The following is a 27456-nucleotide window of genomic DNA, read 5'->3' as shown; positions in this document are numbered from 1 at the left end:
TATGCTCCTGTAGTTTTCGTAAGTGGCATTGTATAGATCGATAGAGGGCAAGTGAGGGATTTTGTTATAAAATCTTAGACATTGAACTTTGATTACACAAGCTTTTGTCTTAGGTTTTCAGTTCCTTTCGATTTGTGTAACAATCGAATGACTAGGTTAGTTTAGTGGAAGTGGAGGTGCCTTGGAAAAAGAGTATTTGGTATGATCAGAGTTGGTAGATATTGTCTTCTCAATACCCCATTTTCCCCAATTTGAGATGTTTTAATGTATTGAGGTAATTGAGCTGTGTTTCTGTCTGTTAGCTTGGTAATATGCTTATAGTTTTGGATTATTTTGTATGAACTTGTTATGAATTTAGTGATGAAATTGGTATATATGCTGCATCTCTTATTTCACACTTGAATATCATTGTCCATCATGTTTGCTTCATTTTGCCGTTCTGTTATTACGCTCTATTACAGTGTAGCTGCCAAGATTCTATATGATATACATATTGTATATAAGAATGTTTTTGTATTTTCATATTTTCATATAATATTTAAATGGTTATTATTTCAAGCAATGACAGTGAAAAAAAATTATTCTACAAGCATATCTATTTGAATGTCATTTGACATATTTAAGTGACTCTGAATCTTAACCTTTTGGTGTAGTTCTTATAAATTGAGTTGCTACAACTATTCTGGACTTTTTTTTTTAGATTCAATGTGATATTAAACATGTAGAAAAATATTTAAAAATTGTAAAAAAAAACATAAAAAAAACATAGATAAAAATGTAAGAGAGAATGAATTCGTGTGATGATAACATGAAAATGATGACGTAGAATAGAACATATAATGTTATAATGATATTGATTATTGTTGATCAATCAGTGAATCATCAGTTAAAAGTAATCAATGATTTACAATCATTAATCTATAGTTAATCAATTAAACTAAAAGTTAACAAATACCATATATAAAAATGTCATATCATGGATGTCAAAGTTATTAATAACATGGACAAAAAAATCACATGCTACATCCTAATAAATTACACACGTCAAATGAAGATTTTGGACCGTGTAAACAACATTGAATTATTATTATTATCCTATGTTGTATTTAAAATTTTAAATCTTAAATTTTAGTCTTTCAATTTTAGATTATAAACTCAACATATATAATATGAAAACTTCACTTGTATAGTATTTTTTTGCCAACAGCCGTATATGTGCTAAATGTAACACCCCAACCCGTATCCAACCCGGATCCGAGTCCGAGGTGTCACATTGACTTTTCAAAACTCTTTTCTTTACAAATCCACCAAAATCTTAAATTCATTATTTGAGAAAATGAGTATTTTTTAGAAATAAATATAATCAAATTGTTTTACAAAACAATCAGAGCATATTCAATCCAAATCTTGTAACTACATGCCAACTAAATTCTATAAAACAAAATACATATACTCCATATGTTTCTGATCTGATATTCGTAAGGAAGATGCTGACATGTCTTGCTCCTCTTAGCTTCACTTCTCGCTTCTGTAACCTACATATGAAACAATCACACGCTAAGTCGATGACTTAGTGAGGCATAAATAAACTGACTATAGCATATCTTAACTAATACCTATTATGCACATTTCATGTAATCATAATAAACTATAGAATGCATCCAAACATAAACACGTAGTTCATAACACAAAGCATATAAATCGTATGTAATAAATTTATTATTATCTATTTAATAATCTTATATTCGTTCTTTATCTTTAGTAATATGTTCTTGTACCTATTCTTCTTAACCAGGCTATACATATCATCATATCACATATATCATTTCATACCATAAAGATTATAACCAAAGCACATAATATCATACAAGGTTCTTTTATATCATCTTCTTTATTAGCCCATGTACACATGTGAGAACTATAGATATGTGAGTCTATAGAGGTTGTGCACTAATGCTGTCACCACAGCTCGTATAATTGCATCAAAGTGCCACGTAGAATTGCATCGTAGTACCGCGTAGAAATACACCAAAGTGCCATATAAGATGTCCCTAAGGACCACGTAGAAAATTCCTTAAGAACCATATACATATACTAAGAATCAAGTATGTGTCTCAAAAGACCTCACACATGTTCCAAAGAATACATATATGTCCCGAATGACCGCGTAGACCCTCGACTCTTGGCATGCCAACTATACCTCTAGCTCTCTTGACACATAACATGGGCATTAATATTTAGATTATCTCACATTCACATATACATTTAGTCTCATAGTTTTTCCACATATCTCAATATCACATTTCCATAAGATCACACGTGGTCACGTAGTTCATTTCCATATAGTTCAGATGCACATATACTCATATATCTATTATCATTTCTCCTGTAATCACATAGATCACATCTCATAACATACATCATATACATATAATAACTTATCGCATATTATAGAATTTATGGTTTGTACTTTTATACTCACATCATTTATATATTAATTTCATATATTACCTTAGTTCAGTTTCACATAGTTAATCACATATACATGTATTCTCATAAATTATCATCAAATAACTCCTATAACATCTTCCTATGGCTTCATTTAAGCCTATAATTTATTGATAGTCACAGTTGTATGTGGTTTCCTCTTTTCTACAGAACCAAACGCATGGTTTAAATTTTATATAAAATAATTGTGCCAGAATTGGTTTTGCATTATATGTTTTTCCTTTTAGGAAATTTGTTTGTGTAATCTGTGTGATTTCATTATTGTCTCTCTGTTTGCCCCTCTTCTTTTCCCCCTTATTTGGTTCTGAAGTATTTATTCCCTTTTCAACTCTCTTATTTCACATGAAATGTGTGATCCAGATTTTTCTTCCAGTGCTCCTATTTTTCCCATCCTTCCCCTCCACTTTGGGTTCTTAAATTTTACTTTGATTAATTGCATAGGTAGCAAGTTCTTCATCTGTGAAAGATGCGGAGGAGATTTACTTTGATTTCAGGAAGCAGTGCTTCATCTATTCTAAGGAGGAGGATACCTTTTGCAAGCTTCAATATCCTTCCAAGGAAACATTTGGCTATTACATAAAGTGTACCGGCCATGGCTCTGATGCCAAAGTTCTTGATGCAACTGAAAAATGGGGACGTAATGTGTATGTTGCTATCATAATAATTTTCACGCTAGCCTTTCAATTTTTTCTTTTTAATTTGACTTCTTCTGGATATATACGACTATTGAAAGTAACCTTGTTATAGTAGCTTACTGCACTTAGCAATGGTTAATGGTTTTGCTGTTGGATTCTTTGGAGTGTCAATATTCCTTTGCTCTAATGTTTTAATTTTGTTTTTATTCTTACCTAAATTAATTTACAGAGCACAATTCTTTCCCCACTTCAATTTTATATGATTCTTCAGACATATTAGTTGTGAACTTATGATTTCTAAACTACATTTGTTGACTATGACAATCTGGGTTATGTTCTATTTTTTTTATATATTAATATGATTGTTTTATGTTGACATGGATGTGTTTCTATAATACAGATTTGAATATCCACAACCTACTTTTCAGAAATTAATGAAAGAACATTGCATGGAGCCCTTTTTTGTCTCTCAGGTTTTCCCCTTGTTCAAAATGTCTTTAAAATGTAGAGTAATTTTTCCTTGATGACCAAGTTTTTTTTGTGGCATTTTTATCTTGCCTTTTGTAGGTCTTCTGTGTTGGTCTTTGGTGTCTCGATGAGTATTGGTATTACAGTTTATTCACCTTATTCATGCTGTTCATGTTTGAGTCAACAATGGCAAAAGGTCGGTTGAAGACTTTAAGTGAGTTAAGACGCGTCAGAGTGGAGAGCCATACTCTAATAATGCATCGATGTGGGAAGTATGTTTCTGTAAACATCAGCTTTATTGTTTTGTATAGTGTGTGTGTGATTTTTTTCCGCTAATACTGTTACTACTATTACTATTACTATTACTACTATTGTAAAGCTTTTTCAGAGTTTTAGATTTATCATTCAAACTTTGGGAGTTGCAGGTGGGTGAAACTATATGGAACTGATCTATTGCCTGGGGATGTGGTCTCTATTGGTCGCTCATCTGGTCAAAATAAAGAAGATAAGTCTGTTCCAGCAGACATGCTTATACTATCTGGAAGTGCTATTGTGAATGAAGCCATTCTCACAGGCGAGTCTACTCCCCAATGGAAGGTGGATCTCTTCTTCTTAACTCCTCTCATGTTTTCTATTTTAATATTCAACATTGATTTCAAAAAAATAAATAAATAATTCAACATTGATCTCGTAGTATAAACTATTTGATGTTTGGTTGTGTTAAATCTTTGTTGTGGAAGTTCAATTGTTGAATGTAAACTTTCTGTTGTAGAACTAACTATATTTCTCTTTAATGGTTAGTATTGCAATCTTACAAGTTTGACTTGAAAATTTTGTATTGTATAAGCCTACTTCTGCTTTTAACCTTAAATGCTTTCCCTATAGCTTTTGGTTTTATTTTAGATCAATTGGTTTGTATATATGTTGCACTTCATATGGGGTTGTTTTCACATTAATTCTCTCATAGAAGCTAACTAGAGAAATACATTGTTCAGTAGCATTTGAACAGTAACAATTTATACGAGGCAAAACTTTTTTCCTAGGTTTCTATAGCAGTTAGGGGTATTGAGGATAAGCTATCTTCCAAGCGTGACAAGAATCATATTTTGTTTGGTGGGACTAAAATATTGCAGCACACAGCTGATAAGGTAGGTTATACCAAAATTTAGTTATTAACATATCTCATGTTTATTCACTTCATTTATATTTCTATATTTCTAATTGGAGCCAGAGCTTCCCTCTGAGAACTCCAGATGGTGGTTGCTTGGCTGTAGTTCTGCGCACTGGGTTTGAAACAAGTCAAGGAAAACTTATGAGAACAATTTTGTTTTCTACAGAGAGGGTAATTGCTTATCTGTGCTTTCTCAATTATGGTTTAAGTTTTTGGTTTATTTATATCCATCTCATATTTATTTTCAATTTATGTGCTGTAGGTTACTGCTAACAGAGGGGAAAGTGGCCTCTTTATCTTATTTCTTGTTGTATTTGCAGTAATTGCTGCTGGTTATGTACTTAAAAAGGTAAATTAATTCTTCTTGAGGTAGTGGAAACACTATCAGGCTTACATGTTTTGTAGGTATCTGATAATAATCTTCATTTTACATGTAGGGGCTGGAAGATCCTACAAGAAGCAAATACAAGCTCTTCCTTAGTTGTTCTCTTATTATTACTTCCGTGATTCCCCCAGAGCTACCGATGGAATTATCAATAGCTGTTAATACATCTTTAATTGCCCTTGCACGGCGTGGAATATTTTGTACCGAGCCTTTCCGAATCCCATTTGCTGGAAAGGTTTGTGTAATATACTCTTTATCTGGGCTAATGGCCTGGCAATTTTACGTGAAATAGTAAAAGAAGATAGATTGTAGCTTTAGCATCCATGGTTTTGGCTAAATTTTGTCGTAATTGATGCATTATATTGATTTCAGTGCTTCTTGATGTTTGTTCCTCAGGTTGACATATGTTGTTTCGATAAAACTGGAACATTGACATCAGATGATATGGTATGCTACTAACAGTGCAAGAAGTGATTTTCTATAATGTTTTATTCCCATTTAGTGAATTCATTTTCATTGCTTTTTCCCAGGAGTTCTCTGGAGTCGTTGGGTTAAATGACGGTTCAGAACTAGAATCTGATATGACTAAAGTTCCTTCCCGCACGGTTGAGATTCTGGCTTTTTGTCACGCCTTGGTGTTTGTAGACAACAAGCTGGTACGTGTAACAAATATTATAATTCTGTATTTGGGTTCTTCCTTGTAATTACTTTTTGGAATGCTACTTTATCTCTATCAGATGATAAGAGTTTTGTAAAATATAATTGTAGGTTATGATAAACAGTATTTCTTGTTGAATGTCTAAGTTGCGGGGGCAGTTTTTTCCATAGTTACAAAGAGGTCATCTAGTTTGTGGAATGCTAACTGGAGTTCAGAGTATTACCTATCTAATACATATTAAAAGTTTTAGAAGATCACAATGTCAATGGATTTTTTTTTAACTTTTAATTAAGGCATTTATAAATATCCTGCATGTCTATATTTTAGCTTTATGTTACTTTATAGAACTGTGTAATTCATTCTCATCAAGATTCCAAGTATTGATATAACTGCTCCTGGTGTGAGCATATTAAATGTCTTTGAGTGCCCTGTGTTGGATTCTCCTTTATGTCATCATTTACTCTTTGGATTTTGGTTGAAGTTATGTGTTTCTTTCACTTGTAAGTTACTTTAGTTCTGCAAATGCCCGGGTAGGTCGGTGATCCTCTTGAGAAGGCTGCACTAAAAGGAATTGATTGGAGTTATAAATCTGATAAGAAGGCTATTCCAAAAAAGTAATTTGCTTCCATTATTGATTCATATGTTTGCAATTTCATTTCTACTCTTTCATTTTGAGCTGGCTTAATGGTTTTGGTGCCTTTTCATGCATTCCTGATTCTCTTCGTTCTTCACACTAGTTTAAGTAGTGTCTTGCCCCTTTTAGGGGAAGAAAGAGATTCCTAAAAAAATTCTGAAAACAGGAAGACAATTTTCATCCTTGAAAATGCTTGAACCTCCAATGCAAGCCTTAAAACATCTTTTTTTTTGTTAATGCTGTGAAGATTCTGTTTGCAGATACTTTGTGCTAATTGAATTGACCACCATCTCATTCAGTAACAAAAGAACATTTTGCAGTTGTAGGCTTGACATACTGGAACTCTAATGATATGAATTTGGGTTCTTGTTTCTAGACAAGAAAAAAAAGGTTGTTCTTGTCAAATAGATCATTTGGTTAATAAGTAGGCTTGTAATTTTTTTTGATAGTGTTGATAAATCGGGCAAAGTAAACGAAAGAACACAAGAATTTTAACGAGGTTCGGCAATGTGCTTACGTCCTCGGTGCCTAGGCGGCGCTAGAAAATTTTATTCAACTCTCATAGGTTTAGGTTACATCTCTATTTATAATAGAAAATCCTGGTACATAATTACAAAATTAACCCTGTACCGTACCGCGGGGCGCAGCCCCCGTACCCCCAACCCATATAATCGTAACCCCCTCTACGAGACTTTCTTTGTAAGGATAGTTGATGTTCACTGCGTTCGCTTCGCTCACTCCGCTCCATCCCCTGTCCTCTTTACCGGTATATTTATGAGCCATACCTTACAAATCTCCACCTTGGTGAATATCCTACCCCTTAGGAAACATTCAATGTGGGTTGGGTTACCTTAGTTCTTTAACAACTTGAAACATTCAACAAGTCCAAGCAAATGCTTGAACTTGTCTGTCGTAACTGGCTTGGTGAACATATCAGCGGCATTCTCATCAGTGTATACCTTCTGAAACAAAATCTCTTCAGATGCAACCAACTCTCTGATCTTGTGAAAACGTACATCAATGTGCTTAGTTCTAGCACGATATACCTGATTCTTAGCTAAGTGAATAGCACTTTGATTGTCGCAAAGCAGCTGAACTCCACCTTGCTGAACACCCAACTCCTTCACTAAACCAGTGAGCCATAAAGCTTCTTTTGCAGCTTCAGCCGCTGCCATGTACTCAGCTTCAGTTGTAGATAGTGCCACTACAGATTGAACAGTAGACTTCCAACAAATAGGTCCTCCACCAAGAGTAAAAACATACCCTGTCGTAGATCTTCTATTATCCAAGTCACCTGCATAGTCTGAATCCACATATCCTACAACCAAAGGATTATCTCATTGACTACCAAAAATAATTCCATGTCCCACAGTACCCTTTAAGTATCGAAAGATCCACTTGACTGCTTCCCAATGTTGCTTACCAGGTTTAGACATGTACTTACAAACTTGATTAACAACATGAGCTAAATCAGGACGAGTACATACCATTGCATACATCAAGCAGCCAACAACATTAGAATACGGAACCTTTGCCATATCTTCAGCTTCCTTATCTGTCATAGGGAACTGTTCTGATGAGAGCTTAAAGTGGTTCACCAAGGGAGTGCTAACTGGTTTTGCGCTGCTCATCGCAAACCTTTCTAGCATTTTTTCAACATAACCCCGTTGAGATAGCCACAGTCTCCTTGAGTCTCTGTCCCTGCAAATTTCCATTCCAAGAATTTTCTTTGCAGCACCTAAATCTTTCATATCAAATTCCTGACTCAATAAAGTTTTCAAACCGATAACATCATCCATGTTCTTCGCAGTAATCAACATATCATCAACATACAGTAATAGAAAAATAAAAGAACCATCATCAAGGCTCTTAACATAGACACAACAATCATACTCACATCGGTTGTAGCCAATCTTGATCATATAGGAGTCAAACCGTTTATACCACTGTCTCAGAGACTGTTTTAACCCGTACAAAGATTTCTTCAATCTGCAAACTAAATGCTCATTTCCAGGTTGAGTGAAACCTTCAGGTTGCCGCATGTAGATCTGTTCCTCTAAATCACCATGCAAAAAAGCAGTTTTAACATCCATCTGCTCTAAATGCAAATCCCAACTGGCCACCAATGCAAATACTGCTCGGATTGAAGTGTGCCTGACCACAGGAGAAAAAATTTCATCATAATCAACTCATTTCTGCTGTGAAAAAACCCTTTGCTACCAAACGAGCCTTGAACTTGAACTTCTCCCCCTCTTTTTCTGTTACTGCTGGTTTCTTCTTATACACCCATTTGCAACCAATCGGCTTTTTACCCTCAGGAAGGCGAACCAACTCCCATGTACGATTGTGATTCAAAGACTCCATCTCCTCAACCATGGCTGCCATCCACTTGTCGTTTTCCTGACTAGTAACAACATCATGAAAATTAACCGGATCATCACTGCTAACAATAAGTGCAAAAGAGACCAAGTCTTCAAAACCCAATCTACTCGGAGGCTTTATATTCGTCCGTCTCACCCTATCTCTGGCGAGACTATAATCCTGCAAATCATCCGTAGTGGAACCACCAGAAGTCGGTTGAGAAGTTTCTGGTTTCTCAACTGGAAACTGCTCGAAATCCACCACTGTCGTGTCTTTCTTCTGTTGCAACATGGATTGTTCATCAAAACAACATCTCTACTGATCACAATTTTCTTCGCAACTGGATCCCATAACTTGAATCCTTTGACACCTTTCTTGTAACCCAGAAAAATGCACTCCTTCGATTTTGCATCAAGTTTGGATCTCTCATCAGCAGGTACATGCACATAAGCAAGACAACCAAAAATCCGTAAGTTATCAAAACTAACATCATGACCAATCCATACCTCTTCTGCAACTTTCCCAACCAATGATGCCCTTGGCGATCTGTTGATAAGATAACACGCCATGTTAGCAGCCTCGGCCCAGAAGTGTTTGGGAAGCCCCGCATTCAACCGCAAGCATCTGGCTCTTTCATTCAACGACCTGTTCATCTGTTCTGCAACACCATTCTGTTGTGGTGTCTTGCGCACTGTAAAATGTCTCTTAATCCCGTGCTCCTTACAGAAGTGTAAGAACTGTGAATCTGTGTACTCCGTACCATTGTCAGACCACAAACACTTGATTTTTCGTCCTGTTTGGTTTTCTACCTCAGCTTTCCACAGCTTGAACTTTTCAAAAACTTCAGATTTCTGTTTCAAAAAATACACCCAAACTTTCCGTGAAAAATCATCAATAAAAGTAACATAATACCTAGATCCACCCAAAGACGATGTCGTGGAAGGCCCCCATACATCAGAATGCACATAATCAAGAATCCCTTGAGTTGTGTGTCTCGCAGTCTTGAAACGGACTTTAGTCTGTTTACCAAGAACACAATACTTGCAAAAATCGATCTTACAGCTTTTGACACCATGCAACAGATTTCTTTTGTGTAATTCTATCATACCACGTTCACTAAGATGAGCAAGATGCATATGCCACAGTTTTGTAGTATCATCACATGACTCAACAAAATGAATTCCACCTGCAACGGTACTCCCTAATAATCTATAAATATTTCCTGCAGTCATCTTATCTTTCATCACAGTCAAAGCACCTTTAACAATCCGAATGGTTTCCCTATCCTCATCAGCCTTAGGGATAAAACCATTCTTGTGCAAAGTGCCTAAAGAAATCAAATTCTTCTTCAAATCTGGGATATGTCGAACACCACTCAACGTCCGAACAGAGCCATCATACATCTTAATTCTGACATCACCAATACCAACAATATTGCAACATCGATCATCACCCAAATAAACTGAACACCAGAAATAATCGAAAACAACCCTAAATAACACGATACAACCAGAAAATAAGACCTCTTTACCGGTATATTTATGAGCCATACCTTACAGATAGGAATTGAAGGCCTCGTTAAAAAACCCTTTCTTGATTAAAGGAGTTTAAAGAAAAACTCCTTAATCATCGGAAGGAGGAAAAGAGTGCCTTAGGATTTCATTAAACATAGAAATTACACGATACAACCAGAAAAGCCACCCCCAACATAAACAGAACACCAGAAATAATCGAAAACAACCTTAAATAACAATATTAACTCTGCCTAATCCACCTTAGTTACAACAACAACCTCAAATAACACTGACCAGACTTAAAACCTGAGCTTGGCCCGAAAGACACCACAACAAAACAACTTTAATAGAAGCCAAATAAAACAAACGACTCAAACCATATACACCAAAATCAACCACAAAGGCCAAGAGTTTCCACATAAAACGGATACGGAGGAGCAAGCTTCGAACTCCTACTTACTGCCAAATAATGTTTCCAAAACTTCCAAAACTTCCAACTCCTACTTATCTTGTCGTCGGAGACCATCTGAACTTCCAACTCCAAAAACAAAGATCATATGCGAGTCATCTTCCAAAACTTCCATTACCGTAATCTTCCGAAAACAGAACCACTACTGAGCCGTTAGACTCAAAACCCAAATCTTTCCCTAACTGTAAGGAGTCTGACTCTTCCTTCTTTAGACTCTGCCCCAATGCTGGAAATTCCAAATCATAAAAGAATCTGCCTGCAGGATCCTCGCGTTGCACCTTCTTCTGTTTAAACTTGCTTCGGCATTGATAATTCTTCCTGTGAGGAGCCAAATTTTTGTCATAAAAAGAATGAAGAGAAGAATATTTATTATAATTCCCCTCCTTAACTCTGTGTTTCTGCCTGGAAATGAACAAGAATGAATCTCCCCTCAAAGTTCGTGCACCACCTTTGATGGGCAAATCAATTAGAGAATCCTTCATCCCTCCTTAGCACGTGCTGTCATACAACAATTATTGTTGTCATTTTCTGCCTCACTCTCCTCATAAACCAGCACTAACTCATGTTCCACCCCCTTTGTTCCCCGGTTTAGCATGGGGAAATCTTTTAAATAATCCCTCAAGCCCTCAAAAGCACATGCAGGCTCACAACTTTTCCTGTAGGCATCTTCTTTCTCCCTCTCCGCGTGAACCAACATATCCGCTTTATCCTGTAGTCTCACATCTTCCAATTCCCTTGGAACAAAGGGGAAATCTTCAAATACAAGCTAGTGCCTTGCAGTGTTAACATGTTCAAGACTTTTTGGGATATTATGTTAAGTATATTGTGGTTAACTGTTGCTTAAATTTGGACAAATTATTTGTGTCGAAGTAAATCTAGTTTGGTAGTTTAATAGAGAGATGATAAAAAGAATTATCAAGAAGAACAAACAGATCATAAGTTAGAAGGAAAGCTCAGGATAACCAATTAAGGCATCTTATAGACAAGAAAACCTTGGTTTTATCTTACCTGCTGGGTTATTTATTCAGTGGTCCAGATTTCCTTACAAAAACACTGTTCAATGTTTGGAACCTGCAGTTGGCACTTAATTGTTTTGGAGTGGACTGATGAATTATGATCAATATTGTTTACAATAAACATGTTTGTCTTTCATGTACTATATGAATGTATCTTGTTTCCCTGCATTTTGTGATTTTAATCATTAATTATTTTAGAAGTTTTTTTCTTTATGAAGTTTTGGTCTAACACACTCCTCTTATATCTTATGCATTTCAGAGGAAGCGGCAATCCTGTGCAGAGGCACCATTTTGCATCGCACTTGAAACGAATGGCAGTTGTTGTTCATGTCCAGGAGGAGTTTTTCGCTTTTGTCAAGGTCTATTAGCTATTGTCTTTTTTTCTTTTAATTGTTTTAATTATCTATTGTTTTGCTATCAGCTTCTTGCCAACCATACTCTGTTCATAGCTCTGAATTTTAGGTGTTATTCTTGAAATGCAATAAAACTATCACAAGCATTTCTATGCCAAATCAGAAGCATCGCACCTGTGTGACAAATATTTTTTGCTTAGGAATGTTTGAAGCACTGTACCCATTAAGGGTTGACAGTGTTATATATGTAGTTAAATCTATATTTCTCCTCCTTTTTTCATATGCCATCTGATCATGGGGGTCTTCCAGAATGCATTGGCTAGCTTGCATAAGTGTATATATGCCATGTATCATAGTTATTTAGAAAGAAGATAATGTTTAACATTTTTTCTCATTAGTGTGAACTTATGTTTGTAGGGTGCACCTGAGACTATCCAAGATAGACTCTTTGATTTGCCTCCTACACAGGGCCGTGGCTGGGTTTTTGGGGGGCCCTGTACAAATTCTTATAAAGAGGCCCCTATTTTTTAGATATATTTGATTTCGGGGCAACAATAGTGGCGTTTTTTGACAAACGCCGCGATAGATCCATCTATAATGGCGTTTTATCAATAAAGCGCAATAATAGTGGCATTTTTTTTTAAAAACATCGCAATAGGTCCATTTATAGTGGCGTTTATTAAAAAAACGCCACTATATATATACTTTTTTGAGGCCATTTTTTGGGGCCCTGTGCGGTCGCGCAGTTTGCCGCCCCAGCCATGGCCCTGCTCCTACATATGTTGAAACCTACAAGAAATATACACGACAAGGGTCTCGTGTCCTGGCCCTTGCTTACAAGTCTCTTCCAGATATGACAGTAAGCTTTATATGGATTCAATATTGAACATGCCCCAGGCCTTTTTTTTTGTTATTTTTATTTGTTTCCTTTTCTCAAGCAACATAATATGTTGTGCAGTAGCTGTGAATCTCATTACATTGCTAGCAATATTGTTAGATTATAACTGATTGCTGGGTGATACTTCTGTCCCCCCTGCTTTTGTGAGAGCTTCAATAAATCTAAATATGCTCGTAATGGAATTATTTGTTCCCAACAAATTTCATGATGGAAAGTGCCTTTGCAATAACATGGCCTCTTTTTAGGGTAGAAAAATAAAAAGAAAAAAAGTGATTCGACTAGTATCAGCTTGTGTAATTTAGTTTTAACTAATTAACCAACTGAATTAATTCATTGTCACTGAAATTATTCTTGTCGGTTATCGGACTTAGTTTTAGGCATATCAGTTTTTGGATAAATTGATCATTTGAAAGCTGAAAGGCCTGACATTTTATCTGAAACAAGTAAAACAAATACTTAATCTAAATTTGCTTAATCTATTCATATAATCTCAATTTGTTTAAGCATATGAGCTTTATTTACTAGATATCCAATTTGTTAGATTTTTTTTTTGAAAATTTGAACTTCATGAACTTTTTGTTAATGAGAACTTCATTATAATTCAGGTATACGAAAACCGTGATCGAATTAAATGAAACATTTTGTTTGGCTAGGGGTTGATTTCAAAGATATTTTTATGGGTTCTGCAAAATTATACTAACACCATGAATTTGGTTTTAACCTAAGCGACTAAATTCCTTGTGGAATATAGTTGTACTCCCAAGTCCCAAGTCCTAGCCACATTTGTTACTTGGCCATGGACTTACGCTGGTGCCAGAATCTTGCAACACTTCTTTAATAAGTTTTAGATTGGTTGAAACTAGTTTTTACTTGGGATTAGTTCCTCTCATTTTACGCCTGAGGACATTATTAGATAATCTCAAATCTAGATAAGAGATCTTGATCATGAAAAGTGTTAAGTGTTTAAACACCCTCTTCTTGAGGATAAAGCCAGAAGTAGGAAACAGTGAAGCTTATCAATAAATTATATAAGATAATAAATCTCTTAAAACGCATGACAAACCACAAAGACTTGCAGTTTTAACTTCTTTCTTTTACTTGTAGGTTTGTACAACCTTCTGATCTCATGTGTTGTCATGTCTTGTAGGTTAGTGAAGCTAGAAGCATGGAGAGAGATACTGTAGAATCTGGCCTCACATTTGCTGGTTTTGCAGTAAGCATTAAGCAATGAATTCTTTCATCTTTAAACAGTTTTTTTTGGTTTGTTTGCTGGACACTTTTGCCCTGTTTAGATCTTTAGTAGTTACCTTTTTTCACCGACTTCTCAAAACTTAAAAATTTCAGGTATTTAACTGTCCTATTAGAGCAGATTCTTCCACTATTCTATCTGAATTAAAGAATTCTTCACATGATTTGGTAAGTGGCGTTGTCTTCTGGACAAAGAAAGTGATTGATTTGACAAATTGTAAATCTTGAAATTTTTCTTATTGCGATCATTTAAATCACTTTGCTATAGGATTTTTTGAGAACCTTTGTGCCCACAAAAGTTCATTTTTACCTCCATATATGCAACATTTAAGTTGCTTATTAGATTTTTGGCTTGACTCTTGAGCTTTCAGAGTTTGTGAGAAGTATTTAACGGAATGCAATCATATCCATGGATTTTTGAAATCATTCAAGTCACTTTGTTATAGAATTTTTTTTTATTAACTTTGGTGTCAACTCAGATGGCATTTATGTAACATTCAAGTTCATCTTATAGCCAGAATGTTTATGGTGGTCGTTGTATTGGGTGTTAAAATAACCTCAGTGACCGAAAATGCCTTATAATATACGATTTTGACCAACTTTTTTTCGATTTACCAAAATGACCAACAAAATCGCAATGCGATCTCTAAATCGCAACGCGATTTCCAGTATCGCAAATCAGTTTCCAGATTCGCAACGCGATTTTGACTATTGCATTGCGATTTTCCAAATTCACGTTGTGATTCTTACTATCGCAACGCGATAATACAAAATCGCAACGCGGTTCTGACTATCGCAAGTTCAAATTCGTTGCGATAGTCCAAGTTCATATTGCGATTTTCTAAATTTACGTGATAGTCCAAGTTCACGTTGCGATTTTTCAAATTCGTTGCAATAGTCGAAGTTCGCGTTGCGATTTTCCAAAATCGCAACGATTGGTAGTATTGCATTTGTTTCTTAAGAATTTTCTTTAAAAAGATAGTATCCGCGCGGACGTGTCGAAGACACGTATTACCACGACCACGACCACGACGAGACGGCGGCGGCGCACGAGAGTCCCCCTTGTTCTATTCCACTCAACAAGGAAGTGGGAAATCCAAGCCTTAAATACTCATTCCCAATAGTATTTCCAATACTATGTGGGATTGAGCATTGCAAACACTTGGAAATCTTTTACACTATCGCAACACATTCTTTATTGTTTCAAACTAAGATCTTACAAATGGATTGAGAATCTTTTACACTATCGCAACACATTCTTTATTGTTTCAAACTCCACGTGAATTTGAAAATAATTAAAATATAAACTTATTTTGGATTTTTCACTATCGCAACACTTTTTCACTATCGCAACAACACGTTTTTCAAACTCTCGCAACACATTTTAACTATCGCAACACATTTTAACTATCGCAACACATTTTAACTATCGCAATACATTTTTCAAAATCGCGTTGCGAATTTGGAAACTGAGTTGAAAAATTAGAGTTCGCGTTGCGATTTTGTTGGTCATTTTGGCAAATCTAAAAAAAGTTGATTAAAATCGTATATTATAAGACATTTTCGGTCACTGAGATTATTTTCTCTTTATGTTTTGATCGGGTTATGTATTGTTGCAGATATTGGTTGTATTGTATTGGTATTATTATAAGTATTTCATTAATAAATTTAGGGCACTTTTTTCCTCATCCCAATGTCCGTCAAGCTACAGATGTAATTTGAAGGTTATAAAGAGGGTTTTTTAACGAGACATTTCTTATTTTTATAAAAAAAAGAATGTTTATATTACTTTATTTTTGCCACGCCCTTCCTGTTTTGCATGTTCCATTTGTTCCTATGATTCATGTATTTTTTTGATAATGGAAATACTTTGTTCCATTGGTGTAACATATCATCACTTTTAGGGTTTTAGGGCTAGTGGAAAATACTTGCAAGTATGCTCTGTATACCTTACTATCTCACCTTCCTTCTCTAAGTGGTGAATTCCTGTTTCTCTGAAAACAGATTTTCTTAATTTTAGGTGATGATAACTGGTGATCAAGCCTTGACAGCTTGCCATGTCGCTGGCCAAGTTCATATTGTGTCAAAACCAGCATTGATTCTTGGTGCAGTGAAGAATAGTAAAGTTTACGAATGGGTATCACCAGATGAGACGGAGAGGATTCCCTACAGGTTATCTTTCTTGGGTTACTATCAACGTTTTTTTCTGACATATAATTTCCCTCTGGTTTTTACTGGGTTTAAATTCTGATAAACTTGCTCATCATAAATCTCGGTTCTTCCATATACATCTAGGTTCTTTTCTGGGCCTGTATATCTTGTTTTGATAATACTTTTACTTTTCTGGAATAGTCATATTGATATGCTGGTTAGGTGTGTTGAACTCCACCTTTCATTCTTCTAATTGACTGATCAAAGAATTTTACCTGATATCAGTGAGAACGAGGTTGAAGCTTTGTCTGATACTCATGATCTTTGTATTGGAGGTGACTGCGTTGAAATGTTACAACAGACTTCTGCTATTTTACGAGTGGTTCCTTTTGTTAAGGTTGCAACTCTACCATCTATTTGTTATTTGTTTTCTGCGTCACTTTGTCCAAGTTATTGACATCACAATGTCATTGTAGGTTTTTGCAAGAGTTGCTCCAGAGCAGAAAGAACATATAATGACCACTTTCAAGACAGTGGGAAGGTTGACTTTAATGTGCGGTGATGGGACCAATGATGTTGGAGCTCTTAAGCAGGTAATATTTACTAGAGTTTCAGTTGGTTCTTAATTTTTCTCTTAAGCAGGTGATGTTTAACATGTTTATTGTGCAGCAATTATGTTGAAGGCCTTTTAAGTTTGTGAACTTATTTTTACATCCGTATTTAGAACCATGTATCATTTGTCATCAGTTGTCAATCTACCCATTAACCAAAAGAAAACCACTCATATAGGGATCAGCTCAGTTAAGACTCAACTAGTTGACACTTGACAGGATCTGAATCTGTTCTATGAGCTGTCTCAGACAGTTTTTTTTAATTACCATCTCTCTGGATATCTTGTTGTTGTAGGATTAACAGTCGGTTGTTTTGGCTATGAGGTGGATATGTATCTTTTATCTTGTTCTATGTGGTCCTGATGAAGTTAAATTGAAGTTCCAATTTTTTTCTAGTTTTGGAGCTCTTAAGCAGGTAATATTTTACTAGAGTTTCAGTTGGTTTCTTAATTTTTCTCTTAAGCAGGTGATGTTTTAACTTGTTTATTGTGCAGCCATTATGTTGAAGGCCTTTTAAGTTTGTGAACTTATTTTTACATTCGTATTTAGCACCATGTATCATTTGCCATCAGTTGTCAATCTACCCATTAACCAAAAGAAAACCACTCCTATAGCGATCAGTTCAGTTAAGCCTGAACTAGTTGACACTTGACAGGATCTGTTCTATGAGCTGTCTCAGACAGTTTTTTTTAATTACTATCTCTCTGGATATCTTGTAGTTGTAGGATTAACAGTCGGATGTTTTGGCTGTGAGGTGGATATGTATCTTTTATCTTGTTCTATGTGGTCTTGATGAAGAATTTCAGGCCTCGTTAAAAACCCCCTTATTGATTAATGGAGCTTATATGAACTCCTTAATCAGCGGAAGGAGAAAAAGAGTGCCTTAGGATTTTATTGAACCATAAAATTACATAAGATACAACCATCATACACCCCACCAACCAAATAAACTCGAAACAACCATAAAACATCCAAAATATAAATATAGAATCAACCAATTCCTTCTTTAGCTAAGGCATCAGCCTCTAAATTGGATGTCCTATTAACCCATATGACAACACCTTCTAAAACATTAAGCCTATGAACAATATCTTTAATAAAAAAAGCATAAACATCAGGAACTAGATCCACTTTCTTAATCCAGTCTACCGCAACTTTGCTGTCACTTTCAATAATTAGACGTCCCTTCCTCTCTTGTTAATTCGCATAGAACATTAGACCCTTCTGAATAGCTTTTAATTCCATAAAAGTTGGAGGGCCCGAACCAGCAGTTTCCTTGAAAGAACTTAAAGTCAAACCCGAGGAGTCCTTTAGAACACCTCCTATCCCACTCTTCTTCCAATCTCTTGTAGTAGCCGCATCAACATTTAACTTTACAAAACCTTGAGGAGGAGACCAAGGAAATTTAGTTACAAGCCGATTAGGATAAAGAGAGCACAAATCCCCTAATGAAGGGTCTGAAATAAGAGAATCCTTAGGAATAGACACCTCTTTGTACTTAGCAAGGAACCAAGAAGCTAGTCTAAACCTTGCTAGAAAAAATACTCAGCCAAATCCAACTTTCCCCCTTCAAACACAATAAGATTCCTAACTTTCCAAGTTGTCCAAATAACTGCCCCAGGAATAAAAGACCAAATTGTAGAGGTAGACTTCAAATCAGCCCAAGCAAGTAGGAAGTTTTTCGCATTAACATGCAAAACAGACTTAATCTTCCAGAAATTCAGAAATTTGTTCTAAATCGTCCACACCACCGAACACGTGAAAAACAAGTACGAGGGAGACTCCACCTCCCTCTTACAAAGAGGGCACATAATGTCTACAATTCCTTGTATTCCCCTTTTAACAAGTTCTGTCCTAACAACCAGCTTCCCTAACACCACCTGCCACATAAAGGACTCCACTCTAGGTGGAATCTTGCCCCTCCAAATAATCTTCTTCCAGAAATATACCTCTTCCGAATCCGAAATAATGATTGAACAAATCTTAGTACCAGATTTAACAGTGTATACCCCATCTCCAGTACCTTTCCAAATCACCCCATCACATAGCTCCGTAGATAGAGAAACAGAGGAAATAACATTCATCAAGTTAACCGCTGTTCTACTTCCCAGCCGTTTAAATTTCTTCTAAACTGCAAATCCCAACTCCAACCCGATGAGCTGTAATTCCCAAATTCAACCAGTTTACCCATTCTGTTTGTGGAAATGGAAAACAATCGAGGGAAAATAATTAGAAGATGATAGTCCAAAGCCCAATTATCCTGCCAGAACCTAATCAATATGTCATCCCCAACTCGGAAAGAATACAAACTTCTAAACTTAGAGCCAATACTGTCTTCTTTAAAGTGATTCATAACCACCGATCTCCAAATCCAATATACTCTTTGTGGGACTTTTCTGTCAAACAATAACCAAGATGGATCCATATTGTATTTAGAACAAATGAATTCCCTCCAAATAGACCCCCTTTCATTAGCATACCTCCAAGACCATTTTGCTAGAAGAGCTCTATTCATGAAAATAAGATTTCTAACACCTAAACCCCCTCGAATTTTGACTTGCACACATTCGGCCAGTTAACCCAATGTATTTTATTTTTACCTACTCCCCCTCCCTATAAGAATTTCGCCATAATGGAGTTGAGAGATTTAAGAACCGCAACTGGTATCTTAAATAAAGATAAATAATACGTAGGGAGCGAACATAGAACCGACTTTATTAAAACCAACCTTCCTGCTAATGATAGTGAAGAAGCCTTCCACCCCGCTAATTTATTCGTAAAATTATTCACCACTGGATTCCAAAGTACTGTAGAGTTTCTAGTAGCACCCAAAGGCAGTCCTAAATATTCATAGGGAAAACTACCCATAGAACATCCGATAGAATTAGCCCACTGCTGAACTTCTTCCTCGTTCAAATTCATACCAAACAGTTTACTTTTCTTCATGTTGAGCTGTAAACCAGAAATCACTTGAAACACTCTAAGCACCCTCTTCACATTTAAAATATGTGTCTTAGATGCACCACAAAACATAATGAGATCATCCGCGAACTGTAGATGAGATAATTTGAAAGCAGCCGCATCCCTTCTTATAACTAGTCCAGAAAACAGACGCTGTTCCACAGCCTTTAAAATTAGCAGATTGAGAAGTTCTCCAATAAAATTAAACAACAGAGGTGATAGAGAGCACCCCTGTCTAAGTCCTTTAGCTATTGCAAATTCCTCAGTAGGCACTCCATTCACTAAAACAGAAACTGAAACTGTGGTTACACACTTTCTGATCCAACCTCTCCACCTGGAACCAAATCCTATTTTCTCCATTACTAGAAACAAAATGTCCCAATCAACCGAACCATACGCTTTCTTGAAATCTGCCTTGAAAACACAACCTTTAAGACCATTTTTCCTCCAATAATCCACTCCTTCATTCACAATTAAAGAACAATCCAATATTTGTCTCCCTTGGGTGAAGGCAAATTGAGTATGACTAATTAAGTCTGAAATACAGCTCCTCAACCTCCTTTATAGGCACTTAGATAGGATCTTATATAATCCACCAACTAAGCTAATAGGCCTATAATCATCAAGGTTACCACTGTTAGAGACCTTAGGAATAAGAGTAATAAAGGTATGGTTGATGCCATGATCCCAATCTTTCCCCGAATAGAAGTTGAAGAAGAACTTCATAATTTCTCCTTTAAGTACATGCCAATATCTCTTGAAAAAACCCAAATTAAAACCATCCGGCCCCGGGGCTTTGTTGCTATTGCAAGACTTTAAAGTCTCCCATATTTCCTCCTCAGTAAATTCTTTCTCCAAAATTAAACTCTGTTGAATCGAAATTCTGGAAAAATCCAACTCGATTTCTTTCACTTCTAAGGTCAATTTGTCATTAAAAGCCTTAAAGAAGTGTTCTTTGACAGTGGCTTTTATAACATTTGGGTCTTGAATAACATTACCCCTGCTTATAAGAGCATTCAACGTATTTTTTTTCCTCCTAACTGAAGCACATGTATGGAATAATCTGGTATTTTTGTCCCCATCTTCTACCCATTTGGATCTAGAATTCTGGAACCAAAATCTTGTCCTCTATCTTATGCAACTTCCATAATTCTGACCTTAACTCCTTTAACTCAACTGCTTTCTCATCATAAGTACCATCTTGCTGCTGTTGGACCTCCACTTCTAATTTTTGAATCTTCAATTCTATTTCTGAAATTAAAGCTCCAGGAAACTTTTCTCTCTTCCCTGCCTAATTTTTAATGGCAGTTTTGGTTTTTTTTTTCTTCAGAATTTTGAAAATTCCAGCATTCATTTGTATCTCTTTACATTCTTGAATTGAAGAACTGATCACATCCTCAAACCCTGCTTCATCCATCAGATAGTTAAACATTTTAAACGGCTTTTTCCCCCAATTTACACCTCCATTCTCAATTATTACTGCATTATGATCTGACAATGATCTTGGCAGCAACGATTATGTTCAATCTGAAAAAGCTGCCAAGAATTGGCTTTCAACCAAAAATATGTCCAACCTTAGATAGGTTGGAGAATCTTGGTTATTACACCAAGTAAACCTACCTCCACTCAATGGCAAATCGATTAAACCTGTATTAAGAAGAAAACGATTGAAAATCTCTAAAGAATTCATGTTTTGGCCTCTACCAATCTTTTCATCTTCCTGTAGATACACATTAATGTCCCCTCCAACACAAATAGGCTCAGAATGTCCTCCAATGAACGTGCTTAATTCTTCAAAAAAACTCTCTTTCTCCTCAACCGAAGGACCATACACATTAATGAATCTGCAACTGAAATTATTTGCCTGAAATCTCCCCGATATAGCAATAAATCTTCTGGATGTACACTGATTTTGCAACTCAAATACATTATCATCCCAAAATAACAGTAATCCCCCTGACGAACCAACCGATGGTGACTCAATAACCCCTTGGAAATTATTTAACCCACTCATCCTCATAAAAGACCTTTGAATTTTCTCCAATTTCGTTTCCTGCAACCAAAGAAATTGAGGACAGTATTTGAAAACTAGCCTCTGAACAACCCTTTTTTTCTCTATTCTACCCAATCCTCTAACATTCCATATTATTATATATATCTTTAACATCATCATAAAGAAATCAACCAACTAGTCCCCCCGCAAAATCCCCCTACTTGTCTATCCTCAAGCCTTTTTCCAAACTAATAATCTTATCAAAAAAGGCTTGTTGTCCTTGTTTAAAGGAAATACCCAACAGCTTACTTATCTCCCAAGTAGCTAAAGCTTCATCCAATAAATCTGAAAAACCTGAAGAGGAAGCTGTTGAAATGCTCACTCTTTCTAAAGCTTCCCTTAACAAATGTCTTCTAGCTCTTCTGATAAAAAAACCCGATTCAAAACTGTGATTATCACCCATTAACTGCAATCCTTCAACCACCCTCTCCACACTCATATCCCCCGAATTTGATCAATCATTCACATCCTCACAACCCTGAAACTCTGCATCCACTTACAAGCTATCCAGTTGGTTTCCTCTGGAATTTATATTTTTCCAGTCCCTGACGATTAAGGCACTTTCTTTCTCAGGCTTAAAATTCAAGATACTTCCAATCCAGTATTTTCTGCCCCTACACCTTTTGTAAACCCTTTTGTAACTTCTTCTTTTCCTTTTCTCTAACGGTACACTTTTGGTACTTAACGAACTGTCAGACTTATAACACAATCTACCCTTAACTTTGCTTCCTGAATTATCAATGGTAGGCTCTATCACCCTTAACTCAGAATCTTTGGCTCGAAAACCATCCTGTTCAATTATCTCTGAATCTGACCTCATCCCCACATCTTCTCTGCTGTAAAAACTTGACTTAGCCAAATCCTGATCTTGAACCATTTTCCCAAATTTATCAATTTTAATTTTTGGCCCAGCAGGAATAATCCTCATTACGTTAGGCCCAGAAAACTCATCTTCTTCTGATTGGGCTTCAGACCCATCAGCCGTCATTTTTGAATCTCTCAATCCCAAACTTGCAAACTCACCCACTTTGATACTCCCCCCATACTGCACAACTGACTTTCCATTAATGTCTGATCTAATTTTTGAAATTCTTGGAAATCGATTATCCCCACCAACTCCACCAAGCCTGATAGCTGCGCCCTACTCCATCCAACTGTCCACTCTCTGACGGTTTTCTTCTTCTGATCTAGCAGAACCTTCCTCATTTTCTGACCATATCCTGTCTTCTTCATTCTCAGTCATGAACGCTCCAAACTGACCCTCATCGGAACTGACCACCGGAGGATTTGTGGAAAAGAAAATAGTCTCATCATTCGCCGATCCAATCTTCATGGTTACTTTGAAAGATCTTCCATATGATCCAATAGTAATCTGATCTGGAACATCAAAAGGACTTGCCACCCTAATTAGCAATCTTGCCTTTGTAAGATCTTCCCTGTGTTTAGTGTCATCAAGAATATCTATCACCCTTCCCCATCTCTCTGTTAAACTTTCAAGGAAAGATTCATTCCAGCATAAAAGAGGTAACCCAAAAAACTCCACCAAGCAAAAAGCCAAAGGAACACCATCTTCGTTCAGTAATGGCTCTAAACGATCAAACCAAAATTGAAGATCTTCTTTCTTCTTCATCCAAGCGTCTGACATTTCTTCAACTGATTTAAAGATTATTACATAAGAGTTCCAGACATAACCCCATCTAACAATCTGGACGTCATAGCCTTCATTTACTAAAGCATTATGAACTAACTCTAACTCAAATGAATGCTTGATAATCCTCGTCAATGATCTTTTAACCCAGCTCGAGCTCTCAGATGAAATGTGCATCTGCATGATGTTTTTCCTTACTTTTCCCCTGTTTTGAGCATCGGTGGCCATATCTTTGACCTCCAGAACACTCCTCGACCTCCTGTTCGACATCAATGCATCTTTGTACGATCTGTCATCCCTCAAACTTCTAAGAACATCATCTGGTTCTTTTGGATTTGATATATCAGCAATGATCGGACGAGCATCCTTCTTTAAATCTTTATTATTACGCTCTACCCATGCACGGGATTCATTGTATCTTGCGACTCCAACCGTGATCCTTCTCTCATCTATGGTCGCTCCATTAAGATTTTCTACAGCCCTTCTCAAACCATTCTTATTTCCAAACTGCACAAAAGCAAAAGTGGAAAATCTGTATTTTGGATTTCTAGTTTCCTTAGGGATATAGACTCTCTGAACTAGACCATGAACTAAAAACATTTCCCTTAATGCACGTCTTGACACTCTCCGACTAAGATTATCCACAAACACCTTCCAAATCTCCTCAGAAAAAAATTACTTTTCTCCCTTTCTCTCACAACTTCTCTCCCTCTCTCTCATCTTTTTTTTAAGCTTGATGAAAATGGTCCTGATGAAGTTAAATTGAAGTTCCAATTTTTTTCTAGTTTTGGAGCACTTAAGCAGGTAATATTTTACTAGAGTTTCAGTTGGTTTCTTAATTTTTCTCTTAAGCAGGTGATGTTTTAACTTGTTTATTGTGCAGCCATTATGTTGATGGCCTTTTAAGTTTGTGAACTTATTTTTACATTCGTAATTAGCACCATGTATCATTTGCCATCAGTTGTCAATCTTCCCATTAACCAAAAGAAAACCACTCCTATAGCGATCAGCTCAGTTAAGCCTGAACTAGTTGACACTTGACAGGATCTGTTCTATGAGCTGTCTCAGACAGTTTTTTTTAATTACCATCTGTCTGGATACCTTGTAGTTGTAGGATTAACAGTCGGATGTTTTGGCTGTGTGGTGGATATGTATCTTTTATCTTGTTCTATGTGGTCCTGATGAAGTTAAATTGAAGTTCGAATTTTTTTTCTAGTGTTTATTGTAAATGCATGTAAGGTTTATACAACTTCTTTAAATAAATTTAATATACATGAGTAAGTTTTTTGTTATTATTTTGGATTTTAGTTGCAGAACTACAATATTACAATTTTCTGGTTAATATTGAAATGTCTTCTACCCGTTTGTAACACCCTACCTTTTGTTCAGGCCCATGTAGGTGTTGCTCTATTGAACACATTGCCTCCAACTAAAAGTGAAAGCTCATCAGCGGGAACATCTAAAGATGGAAGCACAAAATCCTTGAAGTTGAAGAAATCTAAGCCCACTGTAGAAGCAACAGGCAGTTCAGAAGCCTCTTCGAAAGGAAAAGTTGCCACCAGATCTGAATCTAGCAACCTCACAGCCAGTAATCGGAATCTTACTGCTGCTGAGAAGCAACGGCAGAAGCTGAAGAAGATGATGATGAGCTGAATGAGGAGGGTGATGGTCGCTCAGCTCCTATTGTCAAACTGGGGGATGCCTCGATGGCATCACCATTTACAGCAAAGCATGCATCAGTTGCCCCAACTACTGACATAATCCGTCAAGGACGCAGCACCCTTGTCACTACCCTTCAGATGTTTAAGATACTCGGCCTTAACTGCCTTGCTACAGCTTATGTTTTAAGTGTAATGTACTTGGATGGCGTCAAGCTGGGTGATATCCAGGCAACGATTAGCGGTGTATTTACAGCTGCTTTTTTCCTGTTCATCTCACATGCTAGCCCGCTGCCCACCCTTTCGGCTGCACGGCCCCACCCGAATATTTTCTGCTTCTATGTCTTCCTTTCTCTCATGGGACAGTTTGCAATGCACCTGCTTTTCTTGATTTCTTCCGTGAAAGAGGCTGAGAAATACATGCCTGAGGAATGCGTCGAGCCAGACTCCGAGTTTCACCCTAATCTAGTGAACACGGTTTCATACATGGTGAGCATGATGCTTCAGGTGGCAACGTTTGCAGTGAACTATATGGGCCATCCTTTCAACCAGAGCATCCCTGAAAACAAACCATTCTTGTACGCACTTGGAGCTGCATCTGGTTTCTTTGTGGTCATAACTTCTGATCTATTTAGGGACTTGAATGATTGGTTGAGCCTGGTTCCTTTGCCTACGGGATTGAGGGACAAGCTCTTGCTGTGGGCTCTAGCAATGTTTCTAGGCTGCTATGTGTGGGAGAGGTTGTTAAGATGGGCTTTCCCTGGTAAAATCCCAGCTTGGAGGAAGCGACAACGCGTGGCTGCTGCTGGTTTGGAGAAGAAGCTTGTCTAAGTGGACACTGAACAGAGAATTGACCTGGATAATTCTCCCTCTGCTTATGGTGGTTGGCTGTGTTTGGGGGGGGGTGTTATTTTTGATGATGACGCTGGTCAAATTATTAAATTTAGCGAATTAGCTCTCCACGTTTGCGACTTCGATCTGGTTAAATCATTGCTTAATCCTTTAGAATGTGGAATTTCTGTGGAACGATGTTTTTGCAGAATGAGGCGGTGGTTCTTTAGGTAAAAGTATAGACCTCAATTTTTGTTTTTGCTCTGCCGACATGAAAGAAAGAAAGAATAGTTTCAACCCTCATCAAAAGCACAAAATGTAGTTGAGATTACAGACCGGATTCGATTACATTTATTCAATTCTAACAAGCTGGAAACATATATTAATAATATTTTATTGGCACATTGCATTCAATTTCTTCGTATAATATTTGCTTCTACTGATGTCATCATGAGTGTTCCTAAAATTTAAGACGTGCTGCGCACTACTGCTGGTATGGTGACCGGTGTCCTATACTTCCAAAATTTTAATTATTGTTTGGAATGTGATGCTAGTTTTATATTTTGAAGAACCCGGCATGGACATGATAAAAGTAACCTTATTCTTCTTAAAGGTTTTGGTTTGAATAACGGAAGAAAAGTCTTAAGTTCAAATAATTGTATAAGTAAAAAGTATGTATTGTCAATTAATTAATAAGGTTTTGAATAAATATTATATTATAATTATTTTAGACTATTTAAATATATATATATATATATTGAACAAATCAAATGTAATTTTTCAACTGGTGGAAAAATTGTGCAGCGGCTCACCGCAACTCTAGTGTTACCTTTTTCTTTCTTATGTCATATTTTAATTTAGTATACTTTTAATAATTATATAAAATAAAAAAAATTTAATTTTTATTGTGTAATTTCACATCTAATGTCATTGATAGTCATTTTACATTCTTATCTTACCACCATCGCTATAATTAAATCTAAACATCTACTCCGTCGTTGATTTAATCTCACCACTACAATATTTAATCTCGTGTCACTATAACTATTGTCACTGCTATCATTATTTTTACGGTAAACTACAAGAATCATCACTTACCTTTTTTATTTGTAAATTTTTGCTCATCAAATTTAAAAAACACAAATTTTGGTCACTTACGTTATCTTTTTATTAAGTTTTGGTCACTTAGACGTTAAATGTCATTAGTTTGATGATGTGACATATT

The 27456-nt window shown here is 36.3% G+C and overlaps 1 pseudogene; it reads left to right on the top strand.

Moving 5' to 3' along the window:
• The first annotated feature begins 847 nt into the window (after positions 1-847).
• LOC120161472 lies at positions 848-26246 on the top strand (annotated as a pseudogene).
• Positions 26247-27456: the final 1210 nt, after the last annotated feature.

This window comes from Hibiscus syriacus, unplaced genomic scaffold (assembly GCF_006381635.1).
Source record: "Hibiscus syriacus cultivar Baekdansim isolate YM2019G1 unplaced genomic scaffold, ASM638163v2 tig00111402_pilon, whole genome shotgun sequence".
NCBI lineage: Eukaryota > Viridiplantae > Streptophyta > Magnoliopsida > Malvales > Malvaceae > Hibiscus > Hibiscus syriacus.
Note: the sequence above shows the minus strand (reverse complement) of the source record. Positions and strands in the feature narration are given on the sequence as shown.